At 36.8% G+C, this 13,041-nt stretch overlaps 1 long non-coding RNA gene across 1 annotated transcript in view; it reads left to right on the top strand.

Annotated features, from left to right (window-relative positions):
* Nucleotides 1–3,039, top strand: part of LOC110476345 (uncharacterized) — an 82,461-nt gene extending 79,422 nt beyond the window's left edge. Inside the window, exon 3 of the long non-coding RNA XR_002466397.1 lies at nt 2,914–3,039. This is a non-coding gene — a long non-coding RNA (uncharacterized LOC110476345). The remainder of the gene's footprint in view (nt 1–2,913) is intronic.
* The last annotated feature ends 10,002 nt before the right edge of the window (nt 3,040–13,041 follow it).

Below are 13,041 nucleotides of genomic sequence, written 5' to 3'. Positions count from 1 at the left end.
CAGTGTCTTGAATGCCACTTCCAATTTAGAATTATCCCCTATCTAAATCTGTCACAAAGATAGATAACCCCACTTAAATTTGAATGGATTTGGGTCTTTTTAATTAAAAAACCCAGGCAAGAAAACACCAAACAAAACCAATATACTACAATTTCTGTAGCTGCCTTGTGCACCTATAGGCCCTGACATAGTTCTTCACCAACAATCATTTAAAAAATTATAATATTGCAATTGTCCAATTTCACGCAAAAATAAAGTGACAGCTTTGTATGAATTATATAAGTAGATTTCAAACACTTGAACCTAATTATTTTTTATTTATTTTATTTTCAGATAATTATAAATTGGGAAAGATCCAGACATAAGATAAGACTTCAGCATCCAGAAAATCCAGATGAAAGGAAAACCAAAATTAACACTATTTTTGTTTAGTAATAAAGATTCAAATAAAGAACACAGAATTAAGAATATGCCAAAGCAGCACCATATTGGAGTTCTCTAGAATAGAAAAAAAAAAAAAAAAAGACCAAATAAAGTAGGACTGGCAGCCTCTGTAATCTGTAATCATTAATGTCTTAAAAGTCTCAAAATCTGAAAGATTTTGTCCTGGCACAATCATCTGTGCAAATGAGAACCCCTGATCCAAAGATATTGTCTTTCAGCTCCTCTAGGTTTTCTTAGGATTTTCTGGTAACTGAAAATGTTTTGGATTCTTCAGCTGAAAAGCACCTGCTAGAATGAGCCAGTGCTGCTTGCTCATTGCTGTATGTTGTATATTAGGTTCCTCTAAAAATTAAGAGGGTGACCAACAGGAAGAACCACTGCAACTTATAATAAATTTGTTTTAACTGCTTTTTCTTTTAGAAGATTTACTGATAGACAGCTAGTCTGGCAACTCCAATACAGTTGTCAGTTTAAAGGAATTTTAAACTGGAATTTTTGGGCTTGACTTTAGCTGTTGTCCAAGTGGGCAAAAAGAAGCTGTGTTCGAGCAGAAAGGTTTGTTTGAAGTAACAGATTAAAAATGTATCTGCAAATCAATGCTTCATTCAGTATAAACAGAAAAACATAAAGATTTCTGTTTGCAAAACTGAAATCATTCAGACAACTCCAGCAACAGAATTAAGTAGTTGTAATATTCCTCCAAAAGCTAGACATAATTTCTTGTTTTGGAAGTAAAAACCACATAAAGGCAAATCAGTAAGGGAATTTCCAGTCAGTTACTTGTTAAACATTTTTCAAGAACAAAGGTATGAGCCCAAGTGGCATTTCTAATGCCTGTATTAAATACTGGAAATATGAAATTGAAAAATCAGACAGGGCAAAACCCTCTTTTCCTCAGGATCAAGAGGGAAAATGCTGTGAGACAGTAAATACTAATTCTTGGAGGGGAATGTTTCTGGACAAAGAACCAAACCCTAGGAATTACTGAGCAGAAGTTGTTCTAGAAAAAGGGGTATGCTATTCCAAGACACTTGTGCACTAGTCTTTCAAAATAATATGCTGAGGTCACACATTTTATGTAATGAAACCACCACAATTTCTGTAAGACATACTCTTAGTAGGAGTAATTTGGAGAGAAGTAAATTTTAATTGCATTTTTATTTTTGCTCTTTTCCCTTAAAAAATTTTTAAAGGGGAAAAAAGTGATAGTTCAATGTTTTGTAGCTCATACATGCTACAAACTCTTTGGTACAATGCCTCAATCAAATTGATTCTTCTCAGATAAAAGATTCTCTCTTATCTTTTCAAGTTTTCCTGTTATGACTTCCTTTTCCTTAGAATGCACTTTTCCTTCAAATCAGGATTTTATATTCCCACTTATCAGTAATCAAACCCAAAGCAGAGTAGAAATTATTCAGATTTATGTTGTGCATTGGACCAGACATTAGATTGTCACTCAGAGAAGCTCTGAAGTCATAGGTGTTTCATAGCAGTTTACCTCAGAAGGCCTCAGAACCCAGGTAAGACAGCAGAATGCTGTGGTGCAGCAGAGATCCACTCATTGAAGCTCACAAGGATAATACAGAACCAGCAGCAGATGTATGGGGCATATCTGTAATCAGTTCTGACTGGAATAAAAAACCAAAATATTGTCTAGTGCACATCTGCCAATTATAATTTCTGTATTTTTTTTTCCCTTTTCAAAATAGTGTTCTTTTTTTCAAACTGTTTGTTGGGTTTTGTTGGCAGGTGCATTGTCAAGAAAACAAAATGTCCCTCATCAGGTGAAATTAAGAAACTTCCCATTTGTGAAATACAGGAATATGGGATTCCTTAAAATTAGAGGGTTTTGGGCACATTGCAAAAGGCAGACCTCAGAGACAGCAGGATGGTGATTAGAGCCAAGCAGTAGCTATAAGATTTGTCAGCAGGAAAATTATACAAGAAGTAGAAAGAAAGGACAAATAGAACAATGGTCTGTGTATTAACGCTTGGGTAGAATAACTTCCTAAGTTGCAAAAGAGTATCTCTGGTGAGATATTAGGAAGGTCTAAGCTTAATAATGGAGCTCTGTGCATTGTATCTTGAGGCTTATAAGCAAGTATTGTATTTGAAATAAGCAAGCATTGTTTTGACCAAAGGTATGTATGCTTATTGTGATTGGATAGAACTGTCAATATGCTTTTGCTTTGTGTGATTGGTCAAAAAGTTTATAAAGTAAGTTGTAACATTAAATTCTTGGTCTGTTGCCTGGGATGTGAGCTGCTGGCATCTTCCCACTGTCATAACAGTGTAATGAGACTGATGCTAAATAATAAACAGCTCGAGACGTGTTACACAGCAGCCCCGTCCCGTTTGTGATTTGTACACAGCCCCCAGCCAGTGATACAGGAACTTCCCTTTCCTAGCCACCAGCAGTTTCAAACTCAGGGAGAGAGTACTGATATCTACATCCCTTTATGATGACAGGATGGAGATTTCAGCAGGAGCCCAGACTTTTTCCATGAAGAAGAAAATAGATGTCAAATCTGAATTTTGGAGTCTGCAAGGATTCTGAGTTGGTGCTTTTCAGAAAGGAGCTCAGCAGAATGTGGTAGCAGGTAAGAACTAGTTTCACAGAAAATGTATTGCATTTTTGAGAGGCATGGGCATAAAGCTCTCACAAGAAATCACAGGAATCTCTTCAGACCTGCAAATATCATTGGGTTTTGAATGTCAGGTGATGGCAACTACAGATACAACTTCACTTTATATCTCCCTAAATTGCTTTCTCTATAGAGGATCTCAAGGTTGTTCACATGAAATTAAGTACAGTGTTGTCAAGTCTAAAAAATCCTACAATATCTCCATTTTGTTTAATTTTTGGGTAAAAGTTTCTCTATCACAGTCTTAATAATTTTATTTTTCTTAAGGTACGCATAATTTCTCCTTTAGAGAGATGTAAAGGACGTGGAGTATTATATTTGCAGGGAGTTACAGGGAGTTGTTTCAAGGTCTGGTTTTGTTTCTGCATTCTGGAGGGATAAGGAGAAGGGGCTTACTGATAACAGAGAGAGTTTTCAATTGAGGCAGTATCAAAAAGTATCTTCATAAACCTCATTCTGAATTAGTGATATGAAATGTGGCTGTCATACCTATCAAGAAGGCAAGCCTTGCCTGTTATTCCTCTAATCACCAAAGAATCTATTCAGTGTGAGAAAGTATTAATGCAATTATTTATGCTACTATGTGTTGAACAACTTGTGTGGAACTACCATTACATTTTTGTAACATCATGTTTTGGAGATCGTACTTTAGTAATAAAATCTATGATGTTCAAAGTGAATTAGAAATGTAAATTACACTTTGTTATGACAGAAAAAGAGCTCCGTGTTATATAGTTTTGACCTGCCTATGTATGTTTGAAGTTTAAATGATCATAAAGTATATACTGATCTGTATTACTTATACTTTCCTGCCTGGCATTTGAAACTTCAAGCATAAACCTAATTTCTTTGTGATAAATACAGACTTTGAGTAGCATAAATTAAACAACAGCTATTTAGTATATAAAAATATTTTTTAAAGACAGAAAATCACTGATGAGTTAAAAATTACAGAGTGATGACAGTTTTAATTTTGAGAGAATTCCTTCTGTATTGTTACTGTTTTTCTTGTGTTTCCTTCTGTTACTACAGTAGTATATTTATTTCTCAAAACAGATATGCCAATTAGGGAAGATTTAGCCACCACTGAGCTAAAATGTACCCCACTGAGTTACAGTGGTATTTCTGTTGTCATAATATATCAAATATGCATTTGAACAATTAGTAAAAATTGCAGTAAACATTTTCAGTCTTTTGGTTTATTAGATGTAAATTAAGAATACACTAGATTAGCAAATCAAAATATTTAGCAGTTAAGAGAACCACAAAATTAGGTTGTATATGAAAGGCCTTCTCTTTGTCTTTTAAAAATAAGTTCTTAAAAACTAAAACCTAGAAGAAGACAGTTTGTAATGTACCAGGAAAAAAAATATTAGTTTGGATTTTTCTTCTGTATTTTGTGTACAAATGTTTTGGGTTTTTTTCCTGTTCAACCCATCAGACAAAAAGACAATAAAATGATACAAATCTGCTGCTTGAGGTCAGCCCATCAGATGAAAATTGAGCTCAGGGAATTAAGAGGAAATTCTAAGCATTGTTTTTTGTACATCTACTCAACTTACAGTTTTTGTACTGAAAGTTTTTGTATTGAAGTGACCAAGAGTACAGGCAAAAAAGGCAAGGTAGGACTAAACATGGGAGAGTTAAGTTTCCTCTGCTGTTGGAGAACTGTGAGTGTATGATTGAGATGTGATTGACATAAACTTAGTATTTTTCTTCCTTTTCTGAGTGCCTGCCCTTCCCCAGAAATTTTCACCTTTTTCAATCCTACAGAGGAGTCGATCCCCTCTTTCAGGATGTTTAATGAATAATGGTTATTAACAGCTGCACATGCTTATTGTACCATGTAAGGTTTTCTTTAACTTTTTCCTTGGAAAAGACTCACCTTGGAACAACAGAAGCTGTCCCCTATTAGCAGCAGAATTCTCTCATGGACCTGTGTGTGACAACTCTGCAATGGTTTAAGGCCAGCTGGCAACTGAGCACCACATCCCCCCACCACCTGCAGTGGGGAATCTGAAGGGTGAAAGATAGAAAATTCATATATTGAGATAAAGACATTTTAATAGGGTGAGCAGAAGCTGCACACACAAGCAGATCAAAACAAGGAATGGATTTACTGCTTTCCATGGTTGGGCAGGTGTTCAGCCATCTCCAGGAAAACAGGGCTTCATCCCACATAACAGTGTCTTAGGAAGACAAATCATTCCACGTGTCCCCCCCCCCCCCCCCCCCCTTCCTCTTTTTTCCCCATTTTATATCCTGAGCATGATGTCATATGGTCTGAAATATTCCTGGAGTCAGTTTTGGCCATCTGTCCCGGCTGTGTCCTCTCCCAGCTCCTTGTGCCACTCACTGGTGGGGTGGTGTGAGAGGCAGAAAAGGCCTTGGCTCTGTGCAAGACCTGCTCAGCAACCACAAAAACATGTCTGTATTATCCACAGCCATTTCCGAACAAACTCAAAACACAGCCCCATACCAGCTACTGTGAAGTAAATTTACTCTAGCCAAAACCAGCACAAACACATAGAAGTGTTTGTCTGATGCTTTAGTAATTGCAGCTCTTAATCATTTTGTACTTCCTCTTCTTTTTAATACAGTGAGCATGTAGCCTTAAAAAAAAAGAAAAAGCAGCCAACAAGAATCAACCCAAACAAATCAACACAAAAAGCCATCCCCAAAACAAGAAACCTGGCTGAACACCCAGAGGCCTAGTCATTAATTAGGGGAACTCACAGCAGAGCAGTTAAAACACACCTGTGCCACACCTTGGTGTGCTGGGTATATTTTTTTAAACAATTACAGTGTTAATTCTTAACTAAACAGCAGACATCTGGTCCACTCTGAACAAAGGATCATAGGAAAAAAGCCAGATTGAAACAGACTATCTGGTCCATTATTCTATATTTGGAGGTAATCTAAATTTGCTGCTTCTAGAGAAGCCAGGCACGATCTCTCATGTGTTATGGCCAATGAACAACTGCTCCACTCTCTGCTTTCTCTAGGATTTCTGTCAGAAAATTAATTTTTACTGTGGCTTACATAATAATCAGAACAAGTTGAACTATGCATTTTAGAAATGTTGACATTTTAATATGTTTTCTTTCAATGAATAATTTCTGCAGATATAGTAGCTATTTCTGACAATAGAACATGAGACTTCAACAAACATATGTTTATGAGTTTGTCATGTACTCTTCAGGCATTTACTCTTCATGTTAGTAATGGCTTGATTTCTTTTTCTTTGCATAGTAGAGCTTAAATTGCTTCCAGGAATAAGAGATGGTATGTCTGTACCTTCAAATCCTTGTGATTTCAGATGCAGGAAGGTACTCTGGAGTCCTTGACCACAGACAAATCTGTTCAGGTAGTGATACAGAGTGGGTTGACCCTGGCTGGATGCCAGGCACCCACCAAAGTCTCTCACATTACCCCCTGCAACCTGGAGAGGGAAAAGAAAATCTAATAAAGTGTTAATGAGTAGAGATAAGGACTCAGCAAAGAGAGAGAGAACACTCAGCAATAATTGGAGATAATAATTTAATTTATTCATAGCAGAATCAGAGAAGGATAATGAGAAGTAAAGTAAGACCTTAAAAACACTTTCCCCACCACCCCATTCTTTCCAGCTCTACCTTCTCCCCACTAACAGCACAAGCAATGGGGGCCATGGTCTGTTTCCATCCATAACCATCCATGGCGTCTCCTGCTGCTCAGGGAGAGGAGTCCTTCCCTTGCTCCAGCATGAGATTCCTCCCAGAGGAGACAGTTCTCCATTAACTTCTCCAGTGTGAATCCCTCCCACAGGCAACAGTTCTCCACAGACTTCTGCAATGTGGGTCACCCTTCCAAGGGCTCAGCCCTTCAGGCACAGCCTGTTCCAGCCTGGGTTCCCCACAGGCTCACAGGTCCTACCACCAAACCTGCTCCAGTCTGGGCTCCTCTCTCCATGGGTCTGCAGGTCCCTGTCCCCAGCCTGCTCCAGCCCAGGGCTCCCACAGGGGCACAGCCTCGTCTCAGACATCCTGGAGCAGGTCTCCTTCCTGGGCTGTGGGTGGATCTCTGCTCCCCTGTGCCCTCCCTGGGCTGCAGGGGCACGGCAGCCTCACCTCGGGCTCAGCAGGGGCTGCAGGGGGGTCTCAGCTCCGGTGCCTGGAGCAGCTCCTGCCCCTCCTTCCTCACTTGGGGTCTGCAGGGCTGTTCCTCTCACACCTTCTCACCTGCTCACAATTATATCTGAGCCAGACCTTTTATTTTTTTTTTTTCCCCTTCTTAAATGTGTTATCACAGAGGCATTACCACCATTTCTGTCAGCCTTGGCCAGCAGCAGGTCCATCTTTGAGCCACCTGGCATTGTCTCAGCTAGACATGGAGGAAACTTCTGGCAACTACTCAGAGCAACTTCCCTGTAGCCCACCACCCCCCCCCACCAAACTACCAAAACCTGGTCATGTAACCCCAATACAGGATCTTAGTCATCTGTTACATTATAAGGCCAGTTTGAGGAAGTTTCTGGAAAGAAATTTCTTCACGTGAAATTGTTTTCTTTTTTCCTTCTCATAAATGTTAATGATTAGTTTAAAAATATCAGTGATTGCATAAAAACATGAAGGTTTTCAACATATGCAATCTTCCCATATCTTTGGAAGCTTCATTGATGTTAAAAGAAAAAAAAATGCAATTAATATATTATTTCATTTTTGATTCCATGTCCTTACATTAATGAAACATTACTTTCATCCAGACTTCTTCAATTCACTTAGGAGCTAAATAATTTCCATACCTCTGTATCCTGTCTACTATATGACTCAATCTTTGGATTACGATCTCCCTCCAAGAAGTAATAATGAGAAAAACAGTAAAGAAAAGATGGTTGTGGTCTGTCTTCAGCTTGCTTTCTTATGGTTTCTGTCTTAACATTTTCCATTGGCAGAGATTTGAAAAGACTCAAGTGTTTATATTTTCTTCTGTCAAGACAGAGTAGATGAAAATGTTTTCTCTCAGACAAGTAGAGTGACATATTCAATTGGCCATTTCCCACTTAACAGTAGAAAGAAAATTAAAAGAAGAACTGGAAACTGTATTTGTTCAAGGTCTGGAAATGCTTAATAAGAAAAAACATTAGCTCAATATTCTATAGTGCATGCACAGTGCATTCTAAATAATAGCTAATTGCATCACTTACCCAAGATATTGTTAACAAAATATTTTTAAGCTCATTTTCTCTAAACTGCAGAGTGAAATATATGGGTATCTACATATGCCAGCAAAATGTATGTCTTGTCAGTGTCTCTATAGATTTTGCTCTCATTTTCAAAGTAATCAGCCAAGCTTTTGCCACACAAGGCAATTTGGGGAGCTTTATGTAGAAGTCCATGGAAAGGAGAAAAAAAGATCATATAATGAAATAAAAGTATTAGTAAAGCTCTGTGAAATACATGCCACATGCATCCTTCTGGCCCACACATTACTCAATATAATGGAAAAAGTCCAAAGAAATATTAACTGGGAGAAAAACAAAATTGAAAAACAGCCTGCAGCTGATGGCAGAGGTAGCTGTGGATGTCAGTATATAGTTCATTCACCAGTGTCTTTGAGGAAGGTGTAAAAGTGAAATTTTAGCACAGAGATAATTGTCAAGGAGAAGAAAAAACTTCCATTAATGGAGAGCTGAAAATTTAGCCTCATTCTCTGAACTTTCTCTTTAATAGAAATGGAGTTAAATATGCATTTATGTCCCACTGAAAAAAATTCTAGGCTCTTGTCCTGATATCTTTCCCGTCTTGTCTTTGCTGTCTCCATTCCCTGTGCAATTGGGACTACAGATATGCTGCATGTTTTGAACTGAAGCCTCCCCAAGAGTCTGGTGACTTCTGCTTCCAAAAGCAAGGGCAAACTATAAAGGATATCCTCAGATCAAATGGATTTCTTCCCTACTGTATACTTGGAAAATGGCTAGGGGCTTCAACGGTCCTATGAATTTGTTCTAATGTTATATCTAAAAAAACTATGTTCTTTGTTAGTATTCTCCATTTTGTATATTTCTCTCTTTTTGTTTGGGCCCCTCAGGGGTAAAAGAAAAAAATATATATTACTCAATCTTTTACCTTTCTATTGGTTTGGTGTGTGGTTTTTTTTTTTTTTTTCCATGTCTTTCTTATGATGCAGATTTCTGCTGTGATATGTGTGTGCCAAGATCAGGTAACTTGGTTATCAGCCATGTAATGACAACATTATTCTTTTCACACACCATTCACAATCATGTAACTCAAGATAGTTTTTCTCCTCCTGTTTTATTGGTGAGATCATAATTATTTCTGTGTCATTTACCAAGTACCTCTGATCAGGTATATCCTAAGACTGATATGAATATTATAATTTCCCTGTAATATTTTTCCTGTGAATGCTGCTTCTCCATTGTATTTGCTTTAAATCAGATTCAGCATCTGGCAGCCTTATTTTGTATTCCAGCTCATACTGTAAATGTGGATAGAATTTATTTAATTGAAAATGAAGTTAATGATAGACCACTAAATTCTATCATAAGTCCCTGAATGTTGAAATTATTTACTATTGCTAATGTAGACCATAAACCCAAATACCTCTACAGTCATCAATTCTGGCTAAAAATTTATTCAGGTTGTCATCTTCACCTCTTCACTGCTTGATTAATGTGCTCTCATGTGGTATGTTTAAAGAATGTAGAATGGCTGAGTTGGTTGGGTCCTATGGGGTCTTTGCCTTTTCAATTCCTTCCATCTCTTACAAATTCCAGAGCATTCTCATGCTGCATGCCTTTTGTTTGTTCAGAACAAAACTTCCCCTGCACAATCACTCAGGAAAGGTCCAATGCAGAGACTAAAATTCATAAAAGCTTCTGAGATTCTTGTTTGCCCAGCACAGGAAGAAACCCAAACCATTGGATGATCACTCAAACCACTCAGTATTTCTTTGCTCCTATTCTTCCCTCTTTACCATCCTCTTTGAGTTATGAAGAAATGTGTTTTAAAAACATGCTAGAGATTGATGTGCAAATAAACAGTATGAACATTTGCATGCTGCTTCTGGATACACCTTTTATGCACTTCTACCATTTTACAGAAATGAGTGTGGTCTGAGCCTTGAGAAATTAAAAGGACAGATTACATATGCCAGTGTGCATAATGGATTATAATGACCTTTATCAACTGCAACGAAACAAAGAAATCTCTAAGACAACAGAAAAAAAAAACTACTTAACCAGCTTTCTGCAAGTTGTGATTTGCATCCTCTGAGCACATTCATGCCTGTTGTCATCACAGATTTTTTTTTCAGTTGAAGGAAATTTTCATTCTCACTATGCACTCTTCTTTTTCTCTTTGCAACAATAAAGCTTTGCACAGTGGGCACTGTGGTAGATTATCTGGTGGGGTCTTAGCCATATTCACAGATCTTGAAAAGTATGTAGGCATCTCTGGATTCACAGAAAACTGCATATTTATCTCATTAATGAGCTGTCAACACTTTCTGTTTCTGTAATAAATATTTGGGTACTCATCTTTGCAGCTTGTCCCAAGGTACAGCACAACCAGCAAATGTATTCTCAAGGTTCCACAGCTGATGCATTGCTCGATGTTTCATAGAGGACTAGTAGCAGATCAATTAACAAGTGATTACCTGCTTTACATGGTTCTTTTTTGGGTCATTAACTTCTTGAGGAATGTTTAGGGAAAGTACTATCTCTTGCCGTTTAAACTGCTAAAAAATACTGGGCAATTACTATGTAAATCACTCATTCTAAGTAGCTTGGTGTTACTGAGATTCTAATAGAGTTGCTCATTACTGGTTTTGACTCTCAATAGTTGAATATAGAAATATGAAATATACAAAAAATATGTTTTGCTCTGTATAACTTATTGTAAACAGTAAAAATTGCTGGAAAATTATCAATCCTGCAGTGAAATTAAATGTTTTAACTTCAACTTTTTTTTTTTTTTCATTTACACTTACTATCCTTTATTTAATACATAAAAGAAAATCTAAAGGATTTCGGTTAACAAATGCAATCTTCATATGTATGGGCGAGTCTCAGTAAATATCTAGATTTAAAAATGTAAATGTGGACACACCCTGGCTTTTGGCCTATTTCCTGGGGTTTTTAGTTATCTGATTTGGTTTCCCTTATAAGATCAAGAGAGCAACAGATGAATATGAGTGATTCTGTTTTGGGTAGATGACCCAAATAATTATGTGGAATTTTGATTACAGTGGGCTATGTGATCAGCATGTAAGAAATTGGAGCATTTTTAAACACTTGAGTCTTGGCTACCAAAAAGTAGACTTTAACATTCAAAATTTAGAATTAAAAGGATGTTAAAGGAGACCACTACCATTAGTTAAAGTATAACATACTTAGTGCATACATATTGCTGCCAACACGCTCTTAAAACCTCAGATTAATTATAATTTTGATATCTTTGCCAAGTAATATATCTTTGATTTCAGTTATGCTGTTACTGCTAATATTTCATATAAAACACACTCATGGCAAATTAAACTGATTCTTCTTGCCGCACTTGATAGAAATGGTGAATAGTACCTTGCCCCTTTCTGTGCATGTTTGTTTACTTTTCAAAAACTAAGCACTTTAATTTTCAATCTTAAATGTTTGTTTAAAATTTCCTTCTAGATTATGTGTTCTAAAATGCCATCAGTCTTGTTGCCTTTCCTTGGTTTCTCTTTAGGGCATCTATTAGTTACTATTTATCTCTCTCTCTCTCTCTCTCTCTCACACACACACACACACACACACACACATATAAATATACATATATATATATACATAAAATGATATCATGGTTTGGACTAGAATGAACAGTAACTGCTCTGAAAGGCACTCAGGAAAGTCAGGACCTGCTACTATCCATGGTGCTGAAAAAGGCTCTTGTAACGGGAATAATTTATACATAATCATCTATGACAGAACTGCAGTAACTTTTGGAATTCAGAGGTAGTAGCAGCTCCTATAGATACTCTGAGTGTGACATATTGCAGCACAGGCATCTGGTTTGAAACAGTTGTAGGTGGACTACAAACTAATTCTCTCTCCAAAACTCACCTTTTTGTGCCGCTTTACCATAAATTGCTCGTGACCCAAAGGGACATTTTGTTCTTGTAGGTTTTGCAATGTCTGTTGTCTACTAAGCTAGAATTTCAATTAGCACGAGATAACATCTACAGCAAGAAAAAAGCATCAAAAATTACTTTTGAGTGCAATCCAAGAGTGATGGGTTTTATTAAAATAACTGATTTTGCTCCTTGCTACCAAAGAATAAAGCTAGATTGGAGGGAGGGGAGATGTTTTGTAATTGGTTTGTTTTGTTTTTGTTTGTTTGTTTGTTTTTTTTAATTGGGAGTGGTGGTGGTGGTGGATTTTTGTTTGTTTGTTTTGTTTAAAAAAATACTTTGAATTAAAGGTTTGGGCCAGAATTCCAATGACCTGATTTTATTTCATAACAGATTCCTCTGTGAAATTCAGTGTGTCAGTTTATTTCCATGTCTCTCAGTTTGGATAAATGTATGAGTGGGTATTTGTTAACATACCAAATCAATTCAGACTTAAGCCTTGTCTTTAGAGGTAAAATCTAATTCAATGTATTTTTATTATTTGCTTTATGATTACCAGTATGTTATATCAAGTACCATTTTTAGCATTTCTCATGTCAGATCCAATGCAAATTAATTAAGTTGTGCATATTGCTTGCACTTTAAGAAATTATGCACTGTGCTAAATTATTGAGTGAAGATCAGAAAATATAGCTGGCAAATCTTTTTTAGAATTCTATCTTTAGTTAATCACCTTTATTAAAATGCCAATGAAAGCACGTCACTGTAAAGTGAAAATTATTCTGTAGTAACTTATAGCTGTAAAACACTGATGCAGTCATTTGTATTTACAGCACCACATCCTAAA

This window comes from Lonchura striata, chromosome 2 (genome assembly GCF_046129695.1).
Source record: "Lonchura striata isolate bLonStr1 chromosome 2, bLonStr1.mat, whole genome shotgun sequence".
NCBI classification, from domain to species: domain Eukaryota; kingdom Metazoa; phylum Chordata; class Aves; order Passeriformes; family Estrildidae; genus Lonchura; species Lonchura striata.
This window is presented reverse-complemented; position numbering and strand designations above follow the sequence as displayed.